Below are 26,136 nucleotides of genomic sequence, written 5' to 3'. Positions count from 1 at the left end.
GTTCGTAGTGGTATCTCGTTGTTTTCCTTTGCAATTTCCTAATGACATATGATATTTAGCATCTTTTTTTATATGCTTATTTGCCATCTGTATATCATCTTTGGTAAGGTGTCTGTTCAGGTCTTTGCCAATTATTTTTTAACTTGGGTGTTTGCTTATCTTCTCCCAAACTGTGGCTTGGTTTTTAATTCTCTTAATGAATCTTCCTTTTTTGAACTTTGATAATTTTCATATATGAAATTAAAATACTTTTCTAAGGGAAGTAAGGCTGAAGTGACATGCTCTCCTCTGCAGTTTAATTGCTCTCCCTCATTCCTCAAAGAGGCTATTACTATGAATCTGTCTCCTACTCCTGCTTTAAATTCAAATCCGTGTCACCTCCTCCCGGAAGCTACCACAATGACCTCTTTTTCCTCCAAGGCATAAGACAGTAACGGATTCCCCTGCCTATGCTCCGCTACGTTCCTCTAGCACATTGTGAATCATCCTCCCATCCCACGGCCCCCACTTCCTCCCTCTCTCTGAGATCATCAATTGTGTTATGGTTTTCTCTTCGTGACTCAGTTTTTCCTCCTGCAATGGAAGATCTCTCTTGGCAGTTTATTTTTCTTGTTCAGTTTTGACCATCACCCCCTGATACAGGGTGAGCACACAATAAAAAGGTTTGGCCAATCTTGTTGAACACATATATTTGTTTAAAATAGTGAATATATCAAATAAGCCCTTGATATATACTCAGAATAAAAGACTAGGCATTCTGCTACTGCAGACCACCTTTAGGACACACTGAGGGATTTTTCATTTTTAATTTTTTTAAACACCTTTATTGGAGTATAATTGCTTTACAATGTTGTGTTAGTTTCTGCTGTATAACAAAGGAATCAGCCATACGTATACACATATCTCCATACCCCCTCCTTCTTGCGTCTCTATCCCACGCTCCCTATCCCACTCCTCTAAGTGGTCACAAAGCACTGAGCTGATCTCCCTGTGCTATGCGGCTGCTTCCCACTAGCTATCTATTTTACATTTGGTAGTGTATATATCTCAACGTTACTCTCCCACTTCCTTCCAGCTTACACTTCCCCCTTCCCCATGACCTCAAGTCCATTCTGTACGTCTGCGTCTTTATTCCTGTCCTGCCCCTATGTTCATCAGAACCTTTTTTTTTTTTTAGATTCCATATATACGTGTTAGCATACGGTATTTGTTTTTCACTTTCTGACTTACTTCACTCTGTATGACAGACTCTAGATCCATTCACCTCACTACAAATAGTTCAATTTCATTTCCTTAATGGCTGAGTAATATTCCATTGTATATATGTGCCACATCTTCTTTATCCATTCATCTGTCGATGGACACCTAGGTTGCTTCCATGTCCTGGCTATTGTAAATAGTGCTGCAATAAACATTGTGGGACATGTCTCTTTTTGAATATTGGTTTTCTCAGGGTATATGCCCAGTAGTGGGATTGCTGGATCATAAGGTAGTTCTATTTTTAGTTTTTTAAGGAACCTCCGTACTGTTCTCCATAGTGGCTGTATCAATTTATATTCCCACCAACAGTGCAAGAGGGTTCTCTTTTCTCCACACCCTCTCCAGCATTTATTGTTTGTGGATTTTTTTTTTTTTTTTTTTTGAGGTACGTGGGCCTCTCACTGCTGTGGCCTTTCCCGTTGCGGAGCACAGGCTCTGGACGCGCAGGCTCAGTGGCCATGGCTCACGGGCCCAGCCGCTCCGCGGCATGTGGGATCTTCCCAGACCGGGGCACAAACCTGCGTCCCCTGCATGGGCAGGCGGACTCTCAACCACTGCGCCACCAGGGAAGCCCTGTTTGTGGATTTTTTGATGATGGCCATTCTGACTGGTGTGAGGTGATACCTCCTTGTAGTTTTGATTTTCATTTCTCTGATGATCAGTGATGTTGAGCATCCCGTCATGCGTTTGTTGGCAGTCTGTGTATCTTCTTTGGAGAAATGTCTATTTAGGTCTTCTGCCCATTTTTGGATGGGGTTGTTTGTTTTTTGACATTCAGCTGCATGAGCTGCTTGCATATTTTGGAGATTAATCCTTTGTCAGTTGCTTCATTTACGAATATTTTCTCCCATTCTGAGGGTTGTCTTTTCGTCTTGTTTATGGTTTCCTTTGCTATGCAAAAGCTTTTAGGTTTCATTAGGTCCCATTTGTTTATTTTTGTTTTTATTTCCATTTCTCTAGGAGGTGGGTCAAAAAGGATCTGGCTGTGATTTATGTCAGAGAGTGTTCTGCCTATGTTTTCCTCTAAGAGTTTTATAGTGTCTGATCTTACACTTAGGTCTTTAATCCATTTTGAGTTTATTTTTGTGTATGGTGTTAGGGAGTGTTCTAATTTCATCCTTTTACATGTACCTGTCCAGTTTTCCCAGCACCACTTTTTGAAGAGGCTGTCTTTCCTCCATTTTATATTCCTGCCTCCTTTATCAAAGATAAGGTGACCATATGTGCGTGGGTTTATCTCTGGGCTTTCTATCCTATTCCATTGATCTATATTTCTGTTTTTGAGCCAGGACCATTTTGTGCCAGACCACACTGTCAATCCAGTGTCTTGATGACTGTAGCTTTGTAGTATAGTCTGAAGTCAGGGAGTCTGATTCCTCCAGCTCCGTTTTTCTTTCTCAAGGTTGCTTTGGCTATTCGGGGTCTTTTGTGTTTGCATACAAATTGTGAAATTTTTTGTTCTAGTTCTGTGAAAAATGCCAGTGGTAGTTTGATAGGGGATTGCATTGAATCTGTAGATTGCTTGGGGTAGTAGAGTCATTTTCACAATGTTGATTCTTCCAATCCAAGAACATGGTATATCTCTCCATCTGTTTGTATCATCTTTAATTTCTTTCATCAGTGTCTTATAATTTTCTGCATACGGGTCTTTTGTCTCCTTAGGTAGGTTTATTCCGTAATTTCACTTTCATATTTTTCATCATTAGTGTATAGGAATGCAAGAGATTTCTGTGCATTAATTTTGTATCCTGACACTTTACCAAATTCATTGATTAGCTCTAGTAGTTTTCTGGTAGAGTCTTTAAGATTCTCTATGTATAGTATCATGTCATCTGCAAACAGTGACATTTTTACTTCTTCTTTTCTGATTTGGATTCCTTTTATTTCTTCTCTGAGTACTGTGGCTAAAACTTCCAAAACTATGTTGAATAATAGTGGTGAGAGTGGGCAACCTTGTCTTGTTCCTGATCTTAGAGGAAATGGTTTCAGTTTTTTTACCATTGAGAATGATGTTGGCTGTGGGTTTGTCATATATGGCCTTTATTATGCTGAGGTAAGTTCCCTCTATGTCTACTTTCTGGAGAGTTTTTATCAAAAATGGGTGTTGAATTTTGTCAAAAACTTTTTCTGCATCTATTGAGATGATCATATAGTTTTTATTCTTTAATCTGTAATATGGTGTATCACATTGATTGATTTGCATATATTGAAGAATCCTTGCATTCCTGGGATAAACCCCATTGATCATGGTGTATGATCCTTTTAATGTGCTGTTGGATCTGTTTGCTATTATTTTGTTGAGGATTTTTGCATCTATGTTCATCAGTGATATTGGCCTGTAGTTTTCTTTTTTTGTGACCTCTCTGTCTGGTTTTGGTATCAGGGTGATACCTTTTGGTATCAGGGTGGCCTTGCAGAATGAGTTTGGGAGTGTTCCTCCCTCTGCTATCTTTTGGAAGAGTTTGAGAAGGACAGGTGTTAGCTCTTCTCTAAATGTTTAATAGAATTTGCCTGTGAAGCCATCTGGTCCTGGGCTTTTGTTTGTTGGAAGATTTTTAATCACAGTTTCAATTTTAGTGCTTGTGATTGGTCTGTTTGTATTTTCTGTTTCTTCCTGGTTCAGTCTCGAAAGGTTCTGCTTTTCTAAGAATGTGTCCATTTCTTCCAGGTTGTCCATTTTATTGGCATAGAGTTGCTTGTAGTAATCTCTCATGATCCTTTGTATTTCTGCAGTGTCAGTTGTTACCTCTCCTTTTTCATTTCTAATTCTATCGATTTGAGTCTTCTCCCTTTTTTTCTTGATGAGTCTGACTAATGGTTTATCGATTTTGTTTATCTTCTCGAAGAAACAGCTTTTAGTTTTATTGATCTTTGCTATTGTTTGCTTCATTTATTTTCATTTATTTCTGATCTGATCTTTATGATTTCTTTCCTTCTGCTAACTTTGGCGTTTTTTTCCTTCTTCCTTCTCTAATTGCTTTAGGTGTAAGGTTAGGTTGTTTATTTGGAATTTTTCTTGTTTCTTGCTATAAACTTCCCTCTTAGAACTGATCTTGCTGCATCCCATAGGTTTTGGGTCATTGTGCTTTCGTTGTCATTTGTTTCTAGGTACTTTTTGATTTCCTCTTTAATTTCTTCAGTAGTCTCTTGGTTATTTAGTAGCGTATTGTTTAGCCTCCATGTGTTTGCATTTTTTACATGTTTTTTTCCTGTAATTGATATGTAGTCTTATAACATTGTAGTCAGAAAAGATACTTGATACGATTTCAATTTTCTTAAATTTACCAAGGCTTGATTTGTGACCCAAGATATGATCTATCCTAGAAGATTGGATCTATCCTATCCAATGTTCCATGAACACTTGAGAAGAGTATTCTGTTGTTTTTGCATGGAATGTCCTATAAATATCAAGTCCATCTTGTTTAATGTGTCACTTAAAGCTTGTGTTTCCTTATTTATTTTCATTTTGGATGATCTGTCCATTGGTGTAAGTGGGGTGTTAATGTCCCCTACTATGATTGTGTTACTGTCGATTTCCCCTTTTATGGCTGTTACCATTTGCCTTATGTATTGAGGTGCTCCTATGTTGGGTGCATAAATATTTAGAATTGTTATATCTTCTTCTTGGATTGATCCCTTGATCGTTATGTAGTGTCCTTCTTTGTCTCTTATAATAGTCTTTATTTTAAAGTCTGTTTTGTCTGATATAACAATTGCTACTGCAGCTTTCTTTTGATTTCCATTTGCACAGAGTATCTTTTTCCATCCCCTCACTTTCAGTCTGTATGTGTCCCTAGGTCTGAAGTGGGTCTCTTGTAGACAGCATATATATGGGTCTTGTTTTTGTATCCGTTCAGCCAGTCTGTGTCTTTTGGATGGAGCATTTAATCCGTTTACATTTAAGGTAACTAAATATCGATATGTATGTTCCTATTGCCATTTTCTTAATTGTTTTGGGTTTGTTTTTGTAGGTGTTTTCCTTCTCTTGTGTTTCCTGCCTAGTGAAGTTCCTTTAGCATTTGTTGTAAAGCTGGTTTGGTGGTGCTGAATTCTCTTAACTTTGCACGTCTGTAAAGGTTTTAATTTCTCTGTCAAATCTGAATGAGATCCTTGCTGGGTAGAGTCATCTTGGTTGTAGGTTTTTCCCTTTCATTACTTTATATATGTCTTGCCACTCCCTTCTGGCTTGCTGAGTTTCTGCTAAAAAGATCAGCTGTTAATCTTATGGGGATTCCCTTGTGTTATTTATTGCTTTTCCCTTGCTGGTTTTAATATTTTTTCTTTGTATTTAATTTTTGATAGTTTGATTAATATGTGTCTTGGCATGTTTCTCCTTGGATTTATCCTGTATGGGACTCTCTGCACTTCCTGGACTTGATTGACTATTTCATTTCCCATGTGGGAAGTTTTCAACTATAATCTCTTCAGATATTTTCTCAGACCCTTTCTTTTTCTCTTCTTCTTCTGGGACCCCTATAATTTGAATATTGGTGCATTTAGTGTTGTTCCAGAGGTCTCTGAGACTGTACTCAATTCTTTTCATTCTTTTTTCTTTATTCTGATCTGCAGTAGTTATTTCCCCTATTTTATCTTCCAGGTCACTTATCCGTTCTTCTGCCTCAGTTATCCTGCTATTGATTCCTTCTAGAGAATTTTTAATTTCTTTCATTGTGTTGTTCATCACTGGTTTGTTTGCTCTTCAGTTCTTCTAGGTTCTTGTTAAGTGTTTCTGTTATTTTCTCCATTCTGTTTCCAGAATTTTGCATCATCTGTACTATGATTACTCTGAATTCTCTTTCAGGTAGACTGCCTATTTCCTCTTCATTTGTTTGGTCTGGTGGGTTTTCACCTTGCTCCCTCATCTGCTGTGTATTTCTCTATCTTCTCATTTTGTTTAACCTACTGTGTTTGGGGTCTCCTTTTCACAGGCTGCAGGTTCGTAGTTCCTGTTGTTTTTGGTGTGTGCCCCCAGTGGGTGAGGTTGGTTCAGTGGCTTGTGTAGGCTTCCTGGTGGAGGGGACTGGTACCTGTGTTCTGGTTGGTGGGGCTGTATCTTGTCTTTCTTGTGGGCAGGGCCGTGTCCAGTGGTGTGTTTTGGGGTGTCTGTGAACTTAGTATGGTTTTAGGCAGCCTCTCTGCTAATGGATGGGGTTGTGTTCCTATCTTGCTAGTTGATTGGCATGGGGCGTCCAGCACTGGAGCTTGCTGGCCATTGGGTGGACCTGGGTCTTGGCGTTGAGACGGAAATCTCTGGGAGAGCTCTCATCGATTGATATTACATGGAGCTGGGAGGTCTCTGGTGGTCCTATATCCTGAACTCGGCTCTCCCACCTCAGAGGCTCAGGCTTGACACCAGGCCAGAGCACCAAGACCCTGTCAGCCCCATGGCCAGGTACATGGGGATTTTCTTGCCTTTTGGGAAGTCTGAGGTCTTCTGCCAGCGTTCAGGAGGTGTTCTGTAGGAGTTGTCCACACGTAGATGTATTTGTGGGGAGGAAGGTGATCTCCGCGTCTTATTCCTCTGCCATCTTGAAGGTCCTCTCATTCAGGGTTTTAAATTCTTCTCTCAGACTGACACAATTTAATAAAATATACAGAAAGGATAGTGCATTAGTATACCTAATCTAAAAATTATTTTTATATGCATATGAAACATTTAGAATTTTGACCAGGTACTAGATCACAAATAAATCTCAACAAGTTTGAAATATCCAAGATACAGCTAATAGGTTCTGATCACAGTGAATTAAATCAAACACCAGTAATAAAATATAAAGGAACAAAATAACCTGTCGAGATAAAACAAAGCAAAACTACTCACAGCTAAATGACTTAGAAGTTTAAGCGATACTCACACCTATGCTAATCATAGGATAAAGAAACCGAAAGTTAATCAGTGCTTCTTTTTTTAAAATAACTTACTGAAGATGTAAGTTCACCTAATTTATGAATTATTGTAAATAACATTTTTTCAGCTTGTTACATTTATAAGAAGATGTGGAGCATCTCAGAAGCTTTCAAACCTTATTTCTTGGAGCCCTGATGTTCTTCAAAGGTGCCTTGGGGGCCCACAGGAGGGGCAGCAGCAGGCAGGTGCCCAAGAGGGTTCTTCCTCAGTGAGGATATCTGGATTTCGTGTAAGTAGACTCCTAACTCCTAAATTTAACATCAGAGAAATGTACTACTGTATATACTATAATTTTAAGTCCAAAGGTAATGTGGGACTTGGTAGTTGCTTGATTCAGTGACTCAATGAGATCATAGAAAACTCGTGTATTTTTTTTGCGGGGGGAAAACAAGGAGTAAAGGTAATGAATGACTTGGCAAGTAGGAATCTAGCCTGATGGGTTAGGAAACGTAAACGCTCAAGTTTGGAGATGGAAGATGGACATTTAGATAAGAGACCTGGAATCAAAGAAATCCATGAGGCAGAAAGGGAAGCTGGGGGTTGAGTGGGGCCCAGGAGGAACCCAGACCCCTAGCACTGGGCTGTGGGACATTAAATTCAGCAGGTGGATTTAAGATGTCCTTTGCCTCAACCCACCTTAAGGACAGAGGCCCGCTGGGTTTTGTGACCAGGGAAGGCCTGGAAATGGATGTGATTTCTACGAGGCCAGGATTGTATGTCTCAGCCTAAATTCCTTTTTCTATTAACTTAGAATTTCAGGAAATTTCCCTGGAAATAGGGATAATAAAAGAAGGAACATTGCAGAGTCCAGGACGGAACCTGTGACTTTGATATGGGAGAGACCCCCTCTGATAATCACTCCCCTTTTTGTCTCAAGGTCTAAATCCTATGGAGCTAGTTCTCCCGCTGTCTCTTCCTCCGGGCAGTTCATGCAAGAATCTCCCGTACCACTGAAAGCCTAACAGCTCACTTGGGCACATGTGGTAACTGCCTCTTGAATGTCCTTTACAACTTCAAATCTCTAAAGTCTAGACAAATTGAGAGTGGTGAAAGTTAGTGAATAGTGTATGCCTGGCCTGTAGCTTGGTCACGAAAGAAGCTTTACAAAGCTAAACTTTCAGAAGGTCATCTCCACACATGGTAACATTGATAGTAGATCCCCAAGGGTGGGGTGGAAGGACTTTTAAGGTGTCTCCCTGCCATAGAGCTGGCGTCTGCCAAAGATGCTGGGGGATGGGTGGCAATTTTAAGAGAAAAGTGGGAGAAGAGATTGTAGAAGGTATAGAGGGGCAATAATGTCCTGACATTTCTCTAGGAACAAACTCAGAGGTTGTGATTTCATTTCTCAGACAACCTGGAATTAAGGTAACACCCTGGTTCAAGGAGTTAGCTTGTTTATATCTGAAGAACAATTTCAAGTTTACAAAGATTGTTGTTAGTACACCAATGGAAAGCCACATAGCTTGATAATCCAGGATGTATCTTTCAAAGTTAGCACTTGAAAAGGAGGGAGGGACTTCCCTCGTGGCGCAGTGGTTAGGAATCCACCTGACAATGCAGGGGACACAGGTTCAAGCCCTGGTCCGAGAGGATCCCACATGCCGCGGAGCAACTAAGTCCAGTCCATGCACCACAACTACGGAGCCTGCGCTCTAGAGCCCGCAAACCACAACTACTGAAGCCCGCATGCCTAGAGCCCGTGCTCTGCAGCAAGAGAAGCCACTGCAATGAGAAGCCCGCACACCGCAACGAAGAGTAGCCCCCCCGGCCACAACAAGAAGGCCCGCACTCAGCAACGAAGACCCAACGCAGCCAAAAATAAATTAATTTAAATAAAAGGCGGGGGGCTTCCCTGGTGGCACAGTGGTTGAGAGTCCGCTTGCCAATGCAGGGGACGTGGGTTCGTGCCCTGGTCCGGGAAGATCCCACATGCCGCGGACCGGCTGGGCCCGTGAGCCATGGCCGCTGAGGCTGCGCGTCCGGAGCCTGTGCTCCGCAACGGGAGAGGCCACAACGGTGAGAGGCCCGCGTACCGTGAAAAAAAAAAAAAAAGGGAGGAGACAGTTGAAAGAAGACCACCAAGAGGCTTAGACAACTTATACTTCATAAAACACGAGGGAAGATGGTGGGTAAACAGGCGTGCCCATACATCCAAAGATGCTACCACTGTGGAAAGTGCCAGATTCATACTGTCCTCAGCGATTTCTTGGAGCTGCTACCATACCGTCCTCTGCTATCTTCTGTTTGTTTTAATGCTCCAAGATTGGAAGATTCCACAATATTATGGACTTAACCTTTGAATTGACCATTGATAGATGAAGAAAGGAGCTGCTTCCATTGCCGGGTCCAGTACTCACAGCTGGGATACAGACCTGTTCCTGGACTCCCATGTTCGAGACATGGGGCATCCCCCTCTTCTATACACCAGCCTAACTTCAGGCTTGACTTCTGATCTTGCCAGAAGGGAAACCCATGTGGATGAGTCCTTAGACCTATGATTGGTTCTGGTTTCAGTTCTGGGGTGGTCCAGATGGCTGAGGTGTGGTAATGGCAGGGAGGGGGTGACGTGTGTCCTGAGAATGCTCCGGTTCATTCAGTCGTCAGGGAGGGTGTCCACTGCCTGGTACCCATGGTGGCTCTAGAGGCCGTCTGAGCTTGGCAACAATCAGGGAGCCGAGAAAGAGCCACCTGCAGGACAAAGGAAGCACTCCCTCTGGGTTCCTAAGTGATGACTGTTTCTTGCCTTTGTCTTGGACTCCAGCATGCTGGGTTTCCTTGGCCCTTTGTCAGTCTGACTCTGCATCCCAGGAAAAGAGACCTAAAAGGGTGGGGAGAAAGCTGATGCCCTTCTGTTCAAGCTGAGGCCCTAGTGAGCTCTGCAGTTTGTCGAGAGAAGCCTGAAATTCTCCTTCCTGGGGGGATGCCTCCGGTGGTCCTGGAAAGTCCTCTTCTTGCCATTCCTCATGCAGAAGAGAGATGAGGCCTCTTCCTGGGTCTTCGTGGTTGACAGGAGATCATCTAAGGGGCTAAATTCAAGTTTCTGCAGACGCTGGTGCTGTTGGCCCAGCGACAGAGGCAACAGCTCTTCGGCCGATGGTGCGTGCTGCTACCACCCGTGTGTCCGTGTGTTCAGCCTGCAGAATTGCCCCTTCCCCTGTCCCCTCCCCTCTGGCCCCACCTTGGCCTAGTGCTGCTACCATCCGTGTGTCCGTGTGTTCAGGCTGCAGAATTGCCCCTTCCCCTGTCCCCTCCCCTCTGGCCCCACCTTGGCCTAGTGTGGGATGTGCCTGGCTGACCAGGTGTTGCACCTGTTGCTGGGGATGCTCAGGGTCAGGCTGGGACAGGGGGCAGTGCTGCCAGGCCAGTGTGCTAGGTGCGCTCCTGGCATTTTCCTTGTTGTGGACACCAGAGGAGTGAAGGGATGAGCCCCCTTCCGGGGTCAATCTGTGACTTTGATGAGTGACTCCTCCTAAGTGTCTGAGGAGGTTGAGTTCTCTCCTCTGGCGCAGGTGGGCTGGACCACCCCGCTCCCTGGTGACTGGCCCCCATCGCCCCCAGAGGAACTCGAGAGAAGGTTGGGGAGAGAGGAGCTGCTGAGCAAATGATTGGATGTTCCCGAGATGATGGTGGGCAGGCAGGGGAAGGCTGCTGGGACCAGTGGACAGGATGCTTTGGTCCAAAGGGACAGTCCCGCGAGACCTGGGACTGGGCCCCCAGCCAAGGCACTCATGGGCCCACTTCTGCTCTCCTGGTGCCCACCTCGCTGGTTCTAAAGACGTATCTGGGTTCTGGGATGCCTGTTTGTCTAGCCAGTCCTTCCCTGATAGCCGTGCCAGGAAATAGGTTCTCGAAGGCTTGAAGGAGAATACTGGTTTGTGATCGAGCGATGGGTGTTCTCTTTGTCCTGGCTTCTTCGGGGAAGTGTTCTCGAGCCCAAGCTTGAGGCTGTTCGTGTGGCTGCAATTGCCCTTCCCTTAAGGAGTTGGCAGTCGGCTCTGCTTTCGATGTCTGACTGTCTTTGAAACCAGGGATCACTTACACTTGATGGTGGGGTTGTTCAGCGCCGCAGTTCTTCTCCAGTGGTAAAATCAGCATGAAGAGTCTCTTCAAATGTCTACGCATAATTCATCCGCAGTAAATTGATCACCCTCCCCTTCTCTCCTGTTTTGTCCCTTGTCCTTTGTTGTGAGCATCTTCTGTCCTCAAGTTCTGGCTGAGGCTGCTGGGCCATCGGGCAGGGCTTGGCTTTCTGCTACTGTCCTCCCAGCCACCTTGAGTCTTCAGCTGCTCTCCAGAACCTAGGATGGATGGAGGCCATGCCCACAGCCCTTTTGCTCTTTTGTGGAGGACTGCACTTCCTAAAGGCCACCATCGCTTTGGTGTCTCTAGTGCAGATCTTCGCATCTGAGACAGATGGTGATGGGACCAGCGGACTCCTGGGTCAACTGTACATAGTTGAGGAGCCTGACAGATGACCCCCACCCCTCATTAGAGCACAGCACAAGATACAGGACAGCACTGAAGCAGACCAGAGCCTTCTCCCCTCAATCCAGGTTCATCTACAAAAAGAGACGAGAGCCAGAACCCCAATTCTGACTCTACCTTCTGAAAGAACAGGAATGCCAAGTCTCTTCTGTGTCCCAGGCTTGGAAAGTTCCAAGTTATTTCTGAACTTCACAGAACATCAAATCACTTGAGCTAGGAAAAATCCCAGAGCCACTTCAGCAATTATTTATTTTGGTCTTAAGTAAGGCAAGCATATTTCTGGTGTTACTGAAGAAAACAGTTTACCTAACTAGAAGTTCCTTACTTCTAGTAGCATGAGCCTGTTCTGAGTGTCACTGAGTGTTGCTTTACTTTCTAAAATCATTTAGAAGGTTTTGTAATTTTGAGATCGAACTGACATAACATTAGTTTGAGGTATACAAAATCATTATTTGTATACACTGAAGTGATCACCGTAAGCTGTAGTTACCATCCATCACCAAAGTGACAAGTGTTTCTTTCTTTGCAATGGAAACTTAAGATTTACTCCCTCTTGACGTTTTCAGATATGCAATACAATATTACTATAGTTGCCATGTTGTATATTACATCACCATGATTATATCTGGAAGTTTGTTTCATGGCCCTGCCCTTCACCCACTTTTGTCACCCTCCAACCCTCTTCCCCTCAGGCAAATACCAATTTGCTCTGAGTTTGCTTTTGTTATTTTGTGAGAACACTTGCGTGACTAGGGACTGAGAGCATAAGTCTGGATGTCAGTGTCCAAATCTGTTTCCCTTTAAAAGATAAGCCAACCTAGACGCCAAATGCCATAAAGGAGTCTGAGCTTCATCCTGGTCCTAGTGTCCTTGAAACCCAAATAGACGGTGGTGTTCAGAGAGTTGTCTGTGGCTGGAAAACAAGGGAGTCATGGATCTACCTAGATCATCATATCTCAAATGCATAGAATTTTCAAAACAAGTCCAGGAGAATGTCCTGGGTCTTAAAACCTTATCAGACCATAAAGACGGTTAGCTGAGGATGTCGACGAGGGTCGCTGAAAATATTCATCACGGGATCATGACTAGAGAAGGTGGCTAGGAAGGATTGAGAACAAAAGCTAGAATTTACCTGACCTCAGCCTAGAAAAACTTGAGCTGGCCAGGTTGATTGGACATAGGAGGAAGGAGACAACCTGACAGCTTACAGCCAACACGGAGATTGTGGCCCACGGGATGATAAAAGCAAGAGATGAATTTTCCCATGGCGAGGCCACCTTTTCTGGGTCCATATAGGACGCTGAGAGGTTGAATTGGGGATATCTGTGACTCTTTCCAAGGTATCGCTGAGAAGGCTCGCTTCTGAAGCCAAAGCCCAAGGAGAGGAAAAAGCCATCTCAATCTTAGCAGAACCTCTGAACAGTAATCTTGCCTGTCATCTCTTCTGGGTGTTTGCAGAAGATGGTGCGATAATTCTATTAAGACTTTGACACAGGGCCAACACTTACACAAGGCTAGCTTCACTGAAGCTATTTAGATCGTTTATCTTCTTAGGAAGTACAGGTCACGGCAAGAAACAGATGTCCAGACCAAACGTGGGGTGTGAGGCATAAACACCAGTGAAGGGAGGGGGAAGAAGCAGGGTTGGTCAGATGCAGATGCTGAGCTGTGACGCGGCCTCAGCCATCCCAGCACGGATTTCTGGAGCTGGTAGGGTGTCCAAGTTACCCTGAAACACTCCTGCCTTTCTGTCTGGCTACCGGAAGCATTCTCTGTGTTACAGTGCAGCCAGCCTGCACTGTGTCCCAGTCTCCTTCCCACAAGAATCCTGGAAATGGTAATGCTGCAGCCCAAGGGGGTCACCACTACCCCACCCCCATCAGCACTGGGAACTTGAAGGAAATCATGTGCTGAGTGATTGAGAGCTGGATGCTGTCATAGATGCTCCCCTGGTGTGTGGATGTGTGCTCTGTGGCCAGAGGGCTTGTCCCAGCACATCAGTGTCTTGGAGGAAGCCTGGCTTCATCAAGGCAACCATCCAACAATAAATGCAGGATCCCTGCGTGACCACCCAGAGGAGATAGGATGGCATGTCTTTCCCAGGAATGCAGTCTCCATCCCCAGATATGATGGGAGATTGCAGCCAGAACTGCAGAGGGCGGGAGAGGTCTACTTGATGCCTATTACTGAGATGCCTTACTATTACCCACCTGATCCTCCAATTTCAGGTGTGGAACTATTATCTCCTACCAGCTTTGGTAGAGTGGGGGCTTCCTTCCGTTTACACTGAAGGCTTGCTTTGTGTTTGAGATGATCTTTTTCAACTCAGACCTGACTGTATTACCTGGCAGATCTAGGTCATACCACGAACGCCAAAGAGTCCAAATCTTGTTTGCCTCTGCCACACTGGCCAGCTGTTGGTGGAGATGTTCTTCCTTCTGTAGTTCTCCAGTCATCTTAGGATGAGCTTGGTTTCCGAGTTGGACCTGACCCAGGCTGTGACCACTGAGTGTCCATGGGACCGTGTTAAAAGCTGCTTCAGTCAGTTAATCGATATCCCAGACTCATACTGCTGAGAGATTACTCACGGGAGCCATCAGAGGGATGGCCAAGGGCTCTTCCTTGGGAAGTCGAACTCCTCCATCACGGATGTGCCCTATCTGTAGCCTTCCTGACTCTGCCAATGGCTGCCCTTTAATACAGCCTATTCTGCTGCCCTCCTGGGGCGGCACTGAGCGGGACTGTCCATCAGCCTCCTGCCCTGGAACACAGTGTGTCAGGGAGACAGTTTCAGAGTCTGACAGCTGGCAGCTCTAGGCCTGTGATTAGTCAAGAATGGTCACACTCCCGATTTGCCATGGTCATCGGCCTTCTTGTCTTCTCTGGCCAGGTTCTACCTTTTCTTAAACCTGTGGGAAATAATTTTACTTTATATAAAAATGAGCATCTTCCCTCCCCTTTTTTCTAGGGAGACCTACATGTATGACTTTGAACACTTTGTTGTCACCAACAAAAATGGAGTTGGACAGATCAGACCACCTTCTCTGAGGTTGCCAAGACGAGTGGTTCTTGAACAGAATCAGGCTTTGATTTTTCTCTTGCTCCATATGCAGCATCTAGATTCTAGACAGACATTAAATTAATTTAATCTGAGGTATTAAAATAGTTTGGGGAAAGATCAGTCTCCTGGGACTTCTGCATGTAACCATCTATCTACTTTGTCAAAGGAAATTCTTTAGAATGTCCTAGCCAATTCTTCAAATTGAAGTAAAGCAGGTGTAGTCAGTCGCAAAGATGCTCACTGCTATTTCCATTTAAATCTTGGCTTGTATAGTTGTTTCTCTATTGTGCAGTATCTCCCAGAGCCATCCCGTGGAGGGTATGAGCTCAAATCTCCTGGGAGTCCTCCGCATTCCCTTCACTCCTTGGTGATCCTAGTGACTTCCTGGCCAAGTTTTCTGAGGAATGTTCATAGTCAAGTGATTCCTTAGTGACTGTGAATAGAACACTTCCCTTTCCTACCCTCTCTTTCTTACTTGCTCTTGACAGCCAGTTATTCTGAAGTTGGTATTTGGGAAGCTTACCCCACACCTAACAAATTGTCCCAAACATAGTAGATGAAGGATCCAGCAGAGATAAAAGGAATATTAGATAAGTGCTCATAAGAGGAAAAGGGGTATCTAATGCCCCAGGTTCTTGGAAGAAAACTTCTCTCCATGGCACAAAGACAACTGCCCAACAGAGATACCATTAGACAGTTTTCAGACAAGGCTTGGTTACCTGTAATAAATGTGGGATCTAGATATCTACCTGGTGTACCGAAGAACATGGTCATCTAGTGGCTTAGTGGCAGGCCAGGTAGTAAGAGTCCTCAGTTCAGGATCCTGGGAAACACGAAGGGCACAGGATGGTGAAGGCTTTATCTGCCATTAAGTCCTGTTCTCACTTCATGGCAGAGACTTGTTTCCAATAAGGGGAGCTGTGTGGCGAGGGGTCTGAGATTTCCTGTATAAGTGACATTATAGTAAAGGGCCCAATGTCATGAGCCCTTCAAAAGGGCTAATAAGAGTACTCCAGGCTACACATCACATTATCAAAAAGTGTTATTTTTAAACAAAGTGTGGAGCTACGTGAGGTTGAAGGATGGAAGCCATCCTTTCCTGGAAAGACAACGTACCTGCCAGGGAAGCTCTTATAAACCACAGATGCTCATAGCTGTAGCTGGTTGGTGTCTTTGCTTCTTCAGCGCACTCAAACTGTCCTCCAGGCTCTATGGGCACGCTGCAGTGTACATGAGCCGTGCCCCATGTTACCTGAAGCCCCCGGCTCCTACATGCATAGACTCATTCCAGAACAGGCAGGCACGCTCTGGGCTAAGTACAGGGGATGCATGAATGATGCCTTAAACGATTAAATTTTCTCATAGCCTCTAAGACTTCTGAGTTATGGAATCTGCCCTGTGGAGAAGCCTGTGGGCTTTTGCTCCTGGCTTCATTTTCAACAGCTATTAATGTTGACTACAATGTTTTATTCATGTGAGTCCTGCTTTCTCTGCGAGACTGAGGGAATGATTTGTTCTCACCTAGGTCCTATTTTGCCACGGAATACAAGTGATGGGACAGGAGGACGGAGATCAAGGACGGTTAACAAGGTCTAGTTTTCCGGAAGGGATTTGGGTGAGTCACCCACTGGATGTCTGCTCTGACGGGGATGAATCTTGTCAACTTCTTAAGGCCGTGACAACCAGGGTGGCTGAGGATGGGTCTAGGGTATCCGTGATGAAGGAAGTCCTGGCTGGTAGTAGACACTTCCTACCCTCATGGTCACCATGGCCAGTTGTAGCCCCCTGAGTGGTCCAGAGAGGGCAGCCGGGCCTGGCCTCCATGCTGCCTTGTTTCTTGGGATCTCAGTGCTTAGCAGACAGATCAGGGACAGACGAGCAGAACAGAGCTGTGGTTCAGAGGGAGCAGGATATTGAAGCCCAGAGGGAATCTCTGCCCATAAATGCAAGCAAGGTGCTTTCAGTCAGTCTCAGACAAGCAGGGGTTCATGTAACTGCAGGCCACTGACACAGGTCTGTAGAATCTGTTTCCTTTCTGGAACTGAGACCTTTGGGAATGAGGAACGAGCCTCCCTGAGAGAGGCTAAACCTGTAGTCGCACGGGAAGGATGCCCACAGCATCACTTTCTCCGGGCAAGTCGGCTGTTTATCCGCTGTGGTCGCTTTAAGAGTGGGGTGTTGAATCCAGCACTTCCTTTTCAGGGCTCACTCAGGTCTGCATGTTCAGGTCTGAAGGCTCAGGGCTTATGTGGGGCCAGCTCTCCCCTCCACTCTGAAGTGCTTCTTCCCGATGGGCCGAATGAGGTCAGAGGGCAAAGAGGCCCTTTCCTGACTGCATAGGGACCAGGATGAGGGAACTGCAGACACCTTGGGGAGAGAAACTTTAGGAAGGGATGAGAGGAATGAGTCCCATCTGCCTAAGCAGAAACGTGCACCAACTGCTCTGCCGCTGGGTGAGCGTGGGGAGGGGAACACCTGGCAACCTCTGTGGAAACGAGACGCATTGGACTAAGTCCTAGTAACACGAAGAAACACAAGAGTGGTGACACCCCATTGTCCAGGACAGGTCTCTGCAAGTTTAAGCCTTTAACGTGGGTTTTTCTCCATATAAAGTTCTGGTAAGATACTCATCAGGTCTGGGTTGACCACACCTTCCTCACAAAACACCTTGGACTCTACCTGCTCACAGTGTGCTTCTCCAAGCTGCAGAGTTCAGCTCAGTGTAGAGCTTGGTGTGTACTCCAGTGCAGTCCTGGGTCCCACGTGCGTGAGGCCAAAGGAAGTCGCGTGCTTGGGAAACTCTTGGGTCCCCAATGCGATGAAGACATCGTAGATGCATCTTTTGTTACGATCCTCCTACGAAGCCACATAAAGTATTAGTTTAAAGCCTGTTATGCCTTGAGTGGCCAATTCGACCCTTTCACCACAGTTGTGCTGGTGTAAGATCCCCATCCCAGGACGGGGAGGGCAGCTGGTGGAAGTTACCGCATTTCCCGTATCAGAGGTTCTGGCCATGTGATCAGTAACTGTCTTCACTTGCCCCTGATTAGATACAGAGGTCAGGACTGGGTTAGCATCCTTTCTCCCTCCAGGTGCCTAAGGGTAGGAGAGCCTTGCCTGTCTTTGCTCCACCTAGGCTCAGATTCCTGCAGCACGAGGGGTAGCAGCGTGCTAGGAAGACTGTAGGTTCCTGCCTGGTCCTGCATTTATATCCCTTCTGATGATCGTGTGACAGCTGCAGCCTTTCACTGGGTCTCCTGAAGGGTCTCTAGCTGGACCAGTCCTCGGAGAACACCAGAGTCCTGAGTTCACCGAAGAAATGACAGTGAGGATGTGGGCCCGGCTGCGGCTCTGGTGACTGAGCTGCAGCTTAACTGCACACTTATTCCTCAAAGTGGCTTCAGGAAACTCCCAGCTTCCAAATCTGGAGTCACATGGGCACCTGCAGAAGGCAGACTAACCAGGACTTCTGTCCTAGCGGGTATAACACTTTCGAGGGGCCCAAGGTTTGGAGGCGCTCAAGGGCTGCCTTGACTCCCCCCACCCTCCATCTTCTGCCAGGTGAACCACAAGGTTCAACTCAACTCGCCTGAATTTGGAAATATCACTTGAAGTTTTTCCATAGTAAGAAAATGAGAAGAGCTCTCCCTGGCCTCTGCCACTGTGAGGCATATATGTGGTGCCCATCGTATTCTGGGGTAGCGTGTAGCAGTCTGGCAGGATGGACAGACTCTGGAGGAGGGGCCTTGTTTGTGACTTGGGGATTTTAAGCCATATGATGAGGGGAAAACGAATCCCTCATCTGGTGATCAGAGTCTCATCACAGAATCTTCAAAAGTATCCCGCCTATGAAGTATTCATGGGCTAGGGACATTTTAGACTTTCCCCAAATGTGCCCAGGAGATAGGCCCTAACCTAGCCATCGCAGCTGTGAAACCTCACAGCAGGCATTGCCGTCTCAGTGGTCATGGTTGAGGAGAAACGGCCCCTCCTGCTGTGTGACTTTTTCGGGGGCTAGAATATGATACTTGTATTTGAGGATTGATTGCCTTAAGCTGAGAGGTGGATGGTTTCCATGAAGTCTTACAAGGGACCTCCCTTTCTGGGAGGCCAGACTGCAGGGAATCAATCGTAGACAAGTTAACTTTTGCCTCATGTCCTCTGTACAAGACTTAAAATTGTGAGTTGATCATTCATGATTATCTCTTCCCAAAATGTAGAGTCATTCTCCTGGGCTTCCTTCTAGGAACTTTTAAAAATCTGTATTCCATTCTAAAAGATGGAGCTCTCATAGGTACCAAAGCTGTTCACTTGTTTCCATTTGTTTGGGGTTGTACAGTATTTTGTTTCCTTCGTTTTGAAAATTTCCCCTCTCTTCCCAACCTGTGAGTTCCCACGGGACTTTATCAGGAAGCCCTGCTGAACGTGATGACTTTGACGTTTTGGTAACTGTGCTCTCATAGGTGGTGGCAGCATGGCCAGGTGCTTCCCTGAAAGAAATGATCCCAAGAGAGGAGAACAGCTTAGCAAACACGGGACCCTTTCCTCCCTCCCTGTCAGAGGCCAGCTGTTAGAAAGTTGGTGTTTTAAGATATTTCCTCAGCCATGATGATCCCAACCTGAGGACAGTTAGAGGAGGAGCCGTAGTTCACAGGAGACCCAGGCGTGAAACTTCCTACATGATCGAGATTGAGAGGGACAATGTCCCCAGGGTTCAGGACACCCCTTGAAAATAGAGACTCTAGGCATGGCTGAGGGTCTCCCGCTCAAGCAGAAAGACTGCAGAGCATTCTCTGGCTTCCGTTTGACTGTTCCAAGGAGACTCTCTGACCTCAGTGCCTTGGCTCAGCAGCCAGGAGCCTTGTCACTAGAAACTGGGAGTCTGTCCAGGTGTCAGGCTGTGCAGTAGAGATTTGCTCAGGAACTTGACACTCATGGGTGTTGAAAGCTCTGTCACTGTGCCATGCTACCTACCTGCCTTCAGGAAAAAATAATGAAAGGACCCTTCTTATTGATACGGCCTTGGAGGGCCCCCATCTCTAAATGTCTGCCCTGTCATGGAGTCTACACTGCGACTGTCATAAAAGCTGCCCAAGGGTGTTAGCTGCCGCCTCAAGCCCTGTCGAAGGTCAGAACTGTAGAATTGGAAACGGGGTGTGAATGGCAATAAAGTGGTTAAGTCATACTTTGTGGCTTAACCACCAGAGTGGACGTGCATAAGCCAATGAAATTCATTTCAGGGCCTCTCTCAGCCGACAGAAGCGTCCTGCATCTGCTTTTCCAAGTCCTACATTGACCAGGGTGTTGGGGGTTCCTCTGTCCAAATAGACGGTCCACACCCCAGGGTCAGAACTAGTTGTTTGAGGGGCAGTGTGAGTAGTTTCCAAAGTGCAAAGCGTTGTCTCTAGAAATACACTGATTACATTGAGCTCTAAAGGATGCTGCTGTGTGGCTGCCTCCTGAGGATTTTCCACTTCTGCCGAAAACGCCTTTGCCTCCGGGGCATCTTTCTGCTACTCCTAGTGCTTTATGGAGTTTTCTTTCTACTCTCATATTTTGTGTTCCTTTTGTTCTTGTTCTGAATTAACTAAATAATTCACATCACTCATTTCTTCCCCTCTCCTCTCTTACCTTGTTGGATAAACCACTGAACAGTGAAAGAATATCTTAGGACAACTATAACCTGCATTCTTGGAACACTAAGGCCTAATATAAGCATTTTCTTTCATGAGTGGGAAGGTAAGGGTCCTAGAGCACTAACTCCTTACCTCCCTTCTGACTTACGTGCTCTATTACTCTGCTTAGACTGCCATACAAAATACCACAAGTTGGGTGGCTTAAACAACAAATGTATCTTCTCAGTTCTAGAGGCTAGAAGCCAAGTTCACGGTTCTGGCTAATTTGGTTTCTGGTAAGACTCTTCCTGGCTCACAGATGGTCGCCTGCTCACTCTGTCCTCACATGACAGAATGAGCTCTCTGGTGTCCCTTCTGATAGGGACTCTCATTTTATCAGACCAGAGGTCCGCCATTATCACCTAATATAACCCTATTACTTCCTTCAAGGTCCCATCTCCAAATACAGCCACACTGGTTCTCAACATATGAATTTTAGTGGGACACAAACATCCAGTCCATAACATGTGCTATTACAGCTCTGAGTCTGAATTCTCTGAATGTTTAGATCACTGACGACATTAGTTAGATGTGGATTTCTGGGTGTTCCACAAAGTGGGAACAGCATGTGCAAATGCTCAGAGGACTAAGACTTCTGCATATGTAAGGAACTGTATCCCATTCAGAGTTTCTGAAGATGAGGCAGGAAAGTTTGGGTGATGGTGGGGGGGTGTGGTCACACACAGCCTCGGGCATCTCTCAGTCATGGGAGTCACTGAGCCAGTAAAACGTTAATTGGTCAGATAACCTGCTCTAACTCCTGTTTTAGGAAGCTGGTTCTATCCTGACCCTTCTAGAACATCCTCCCTTCCACCGTCAAGCAAACCACTTCCAGCCCTTGCCTACTCTTCCGACGCAAGTCACCGTGTTATCTTGCCTGGGCTGTAGCGATGGCTTTCTGTCTCTCTCCTTCAACTTTCCTTCTGAGGCTTTGCCTATTCATTTTCCTGCATGATGCTACTTCCCAAGTGGAGTGTTCCTCTCCCAGGAAGCCTCAGTAACAAAACAAGCTAAAATTGCTGATTCCCAGGTGCCGTGAAGTCAGAGCTGCTAGGAATGAGGCGTGAGAAGCTATATAGATCTATGGCAGGGGTCCCCAACCTCCGGAATCTAATGCCTGATGATCTGAGGTGGAGCGGATGTAATAATAGTAGAAATAAAGTGCACAGTAAATGTAACGCGCTTGAATCATCCCGAAAACATCCCCTGCTCCCTGGTCCGTGGAAAAATTGTCTGCCACAAAACTGGTCCCTGGTGCCAAAATGGCTGGGAACCGCTGATACGAATTTTAAATCTCCCCAGGTGACTGTGATAATTGGCATGATTGCAGAAATAGTGATCTTAGATTGCAGATAAATTAGAGACCAGTATCAAACCTGGCACGTGAGTAAATGGTTATGGTGGGATTAACCCACCAGGAGAGGCAGTAGAGTGTCTAAGTGACATGCCCCAGACCTCACTGTGGATGTCAAGGCGAATTGAACCCAGGCGTGCCTGGCCCCAACGTCTCTGTTCCTCCCAAAGCCTCACGCTGCCTGTCCAGGGGGGAATAGCCTGTCCTCAGGGGCCCCACAGGACCTGCCCCGTTCTGCTTTGCACAGTGGACATGTACGCACCTGCGCTCTCCCTGGCTTCTCAGCTCCTGACAGATGAGCACTTCCTGCCGTCTTCCCGAAGGACGCCACCCACACCTGGCACAAAGGAGATGCTCAGTCCACGGTGCCAGATTGAATCTGTTAATCAGTCTGCTCAAGTCCCGATGCAAGTTACGTTTAAGATTCTTTTCCAGAAAATGTGAAAGAAAAGTGCAGTCATCTGGTGCAGTAATCTTAACGTTCTGAGTAAATACTTATATGGCTATAGAATTTCATGGAAACCTAAGCAGTTATCAGTGCATGCTTCTCTACTTGCCTGTGTAACGTGAGTAATACAAGTTTCCAGGCTCAAGATTGACATTTTGCTGAGATGAGGAAGAGAAAGCCACTTAATCTCACTGAGTCTTTGAATTATAATTCAGGTGGAATTACTTTATTTCTAAAAGTAGAAATAAAGGGGAAAATGCTGTGAGAGCCGCCTGTAAATGGTAAGAAATGATTCTACAAATAGACAATGATGAAAAGGAGCATCGTAATGACAGACAAAGAAAGGATTGTAGTGTTATTCTGGCCCCTTTGGGTTCCTGTGGTGTAACCCAGCACAGACTTGGTATCACTCATTACCTGGATCTGAAACTCTGGCCAGCCTCTTACTTGTATAAACCGAGATGAATTTTTAAATTTCTAAGTTTGAGTTTCATCAGTAAAATGGGAATGATAGGGCCGAGTTTAATCTCACAGGACTATTGTGATGATTCAATGAAAAGGTAATGCGTGTGTTATGGACTGAATATCTGTGTCCTCATCCCCCAGACTCACGTTGAAGCCCTAACCTCCAATGTGATAGTGTTGGGAGAATGGGGCTTTGGAGAGGTGATTAGGTTTAGATGAGGTCATGAGGGTGGGACCTCATGATGGGATTAGTGCCCTTAGAAGAGGAAGAGCCACCATGTGAGGATACAGCAAGGAAGAGGCCGTCTGCCAGCCAGGAGAGGGCTCTCACCAGAACCTGACCATGCTGGCACCTTGATCTTGGAGCTGTGAGAAATTCCTGTTTAAGCCATGCAGGCTGTGGCATTTCATTACAGCGTCCCAGACTGGCTAAGACAGCATGCAAAGTGCTTAGCTGTTTGGGCACATAACAAAAAATTGTAAGGATAGTAACCCTACTTGTGGAAGTCATAACATTAATGATGGAAAGTGTTAATTTTGGTCTCCTTGGATTCCTAGAGTTGGCTGTGGTGATCTGTTACGTGTTCCTTAAAGCAAGCTTTGCAAAAGTAAAGAGCTCTTTTGAGGCTGAGGCATATATTCCTTGCCTTTTCTTCTTGTTTAACCAAACGTTTTGTAGGGGAGCAGCTTAATCTGTGACTTCTCATGAGGGTGTGCTTTATCCTCCCAGCCTGACGGCGGCTAAATGGAGTTGATAGTTCAGAAGCAGCCTGTCTGCACGCAGGAAATGGAGGCAGCAGCTCCCAAGCCGGGGGGGTTCCTGTGGTCGAGAGGGGGCCATGTTAGCAAACGGCTTGCATGGGAGGGTCTGAGCTGCCTCATCTTTTGCTTGGTTCCTGCTCTTCATGCCTTTAAAAGTCAGAAAGCATCGTGTTCTGCTAGTTAGAGCAGAAGCCAGGCACTCAGACTCATGGGGCGTCCTGACATAAAGTCCAGCACCGTGTCCCCAAGTGCCTCAACCCTACACGTTCCAGGTTATGCTGTCACCATCTGGAGCAGGAAAAGAGAGCAGAGGGCTAAACACTGAGGAAGTAAAACAATCTCAGCATCGGCTGCCACTGGCAAGACTCCCATGACCCTCCTTGGGTGTGGAGGGTCCCATTGTTGAAAGCCACCAGCCCTGGCAGCTCTCCCTGTTAGCGCACAGGGGGGCGTGAGGTAGAGATGAAACCAGCATGAACCCAGTGTGCCACAGGGCCTTGCCAGTGACCAGCCAGCCCCAGATCCCGCCAGGGAATCCAAGCATCACCGACCCCCTCCAGCTAGAGTTTGGGTGTGCAAGAAACACACTCTAACAGAGCTGGTGGCCCATAGCAGAAAGGTTTTCGGTCCAGCAGAGCCAAGTTTTAACATCAACACCTCCACTTACCCATTGTAGATGAAACAGGGTGATCGCTTTACTTCCCTGATTCTGTCTCCTCGCCAGCAGAGCTGGATCAGTAATGCCCACTCCATAGCACCCTTGGAGTCAATGTGATGATGTTGCAAAAACCAACTTGCAGAGTATGACACTCTCAGATGTTAGGGTCCTTAATTCTTATTGGCTCTATGCTATATAGGTAAGTTCTATTTAAACAGGGCAACTTTGGGGGAACTTAAAAATTTTTAAACACTGTAAAACATTGAAGAGCCAGCTTCAGTTCTCATGTATAAACTGGGGGATAATAAGACACCCCGAATGATTATGAGGGTAGTATAAAGACACAATAGTATAAAGAACAAAGACCCTTGAGATACAACCGAATCCCGTATGATTAGTGTTCTTATAAGAGACACCAGCGAGCTCACTTCTGCTCTCTTATGTGAGGACACAGTGAAAAGTTTGGGTGTCTGCGAGCCAGGTAGAGCACCTTCACCAAGAACCAAATCAGCTGGCACCTTGGGCTGAGACTTGGCCTTCCCATCCTCCGGTATACACCATCTTGTTACATAGCAGCCTATGCAGACTAAGAGACACTGAGATATAGCAATTAACTTAAGTGTAAATGCCGTAAAGACTCCAATTAAAAGATAGAAATTTTCAGTGGATTTAAAGAAAGGTCCAAGTAAGTGGTCTACATGAAGCGAACATTTTAAATATAAAGATACTGAAAGGCTAAAAGTAAAGGGATGAAGAAAAACCATGCTAACACTACTCAAAAGAAAGCTAGAATAGCTGTATTTCAGTCAAAGCAGATTTCAGAACAGGAAAAATTTAGCAGGGATAAAAGCGGGCATTACACAATAATAAAAGGTCAATTCTTCATGAAGTCATAATTTTAAATACATTTGCCTAATGAAGAGAACCTGGACATTCCTCAGACAAGGAACTGAAAGGAAAAACAAAGCAACAGAAAACCGATAAGTTTAAAGTTGGCCTGAACAGCACTATAAATCAACTTGTCTAATGGACGTCTATGGAATATTCCAACAGCAAAAGAATACACTTTTCTCAAGCTTGCATGGTACATTCACCAGGATAGACCGCATTCTGGGTATAGAATACACCTTAAATTTAAAAGAACAAATCATAAAAGAATGTTCTCACACCATGATAAAATTAAGCTAGAAATCAATAACAAAGATACATGGAGAATCTCCAAACACTTGCAAATTAAACATACTTCTAAACACATGGTTCAAAGAAGTGTCAAGATAAGCTTTAAGATCTTGAACTAAGTTCTGCATATCAACTGTGGGATGAAGCAAAAGCCATGCTTAGAGGAAGACTTACAGCATTAAATAAACATATTAGAAAAGAGTCTAAAGTCAATAACCTGAACTTATGCGTTAAACTAGAGGAATAAGATCAAATTGAAACTAAAATAATAGAGCAAAAATCAACAAATGGAAATTAAGAAAACAGAAATTCAAACCCAAAGCAGGTTATCTGAAAAGTGAACTTCTAGCCAGACTAATAAAGAAGACAAAAATTGTCAGTCTCAGATGAAACAGGGGTCATCACAACTGAACCCATAGACGCTAAAAGAATAATATAAAAATGACTAACAGGGGCTTCCCTGGTGGCACAGTGGTTGGGAGTCCGCCTGCTGATGCAGGGGACGCGGGTTCGTGCCCCAGTCCGGAAAGATCCCACGTGCCGCGGAGCAGCTGGGCCTGTGAGCCATGGCCGCTGAGCCTGCACGTCCGGAGCCTGTGCTCCGCAACGGGAGAGGCCACATCAGTGAGAGGCCCGCGTACCGCAAAAAAAAAAAAGACTAACAATGCTAGGCCCGCAGTTATGATAACTTAGATGAAGTTTACCAAATTCCTTGAAAGACAAACTAGTAAAACTCAGAAAAGGAAAAATTGATAACCTGAATAGCCCTACATCTATAAAATAGAACCAATAATTACAATCTAAGTGTTCCAGACCCAGATTGCTTTGAATTCTTGTCAACATTTCAGGGAGAAGTGGTATGGATTCGCTAGTCTATTCCA

General features: G+C 45.3%; 1 long non-coding RNA gene across 2 annotated transcripts in view; it reads left to right on the top strand.

Moving 5' to 3' along the window:
• LOC307175944 overlaps nucleotides 1–16,629 on the top strand; it is an 84,569-nt gene extending 67,940 nt beyond the window's left edge. For both annotated transcript variants that reach the window (XR_013824561.1, XR_013824562.1), the window contains exons 4-5: nucleotides 7,236–7,397; nucleotides 16,240–16,629. This is a non-coding gene — a long non-coding RNA (uncharacterized lncRNA). The remainder of the gene's footprint in view (nucleotides 1–7,235; nucleotides 7,398–16,239) is intronic.
• Nucleotides 16,630–26,136: the final 9,507 nt, after the last annotated feature.

The sequence above is a fragment of the Stenella coeruleoalba genome (assembly GCF_951394435.1).
Source record: "Stenella coeruleoalba genome assembly, chromosome: 17".
NCBI classification, from domain to species: Eukaryota; Metazoa; Chordata; class Mammalia; order Artiodactyla; family Delphinidae; genus Stenella; species Stenella coeruleoalba.
Note: the sequence above shows the minus strand (reverse complement) of the source record. Positions and strands in the feature narration are given on the sequence as shown.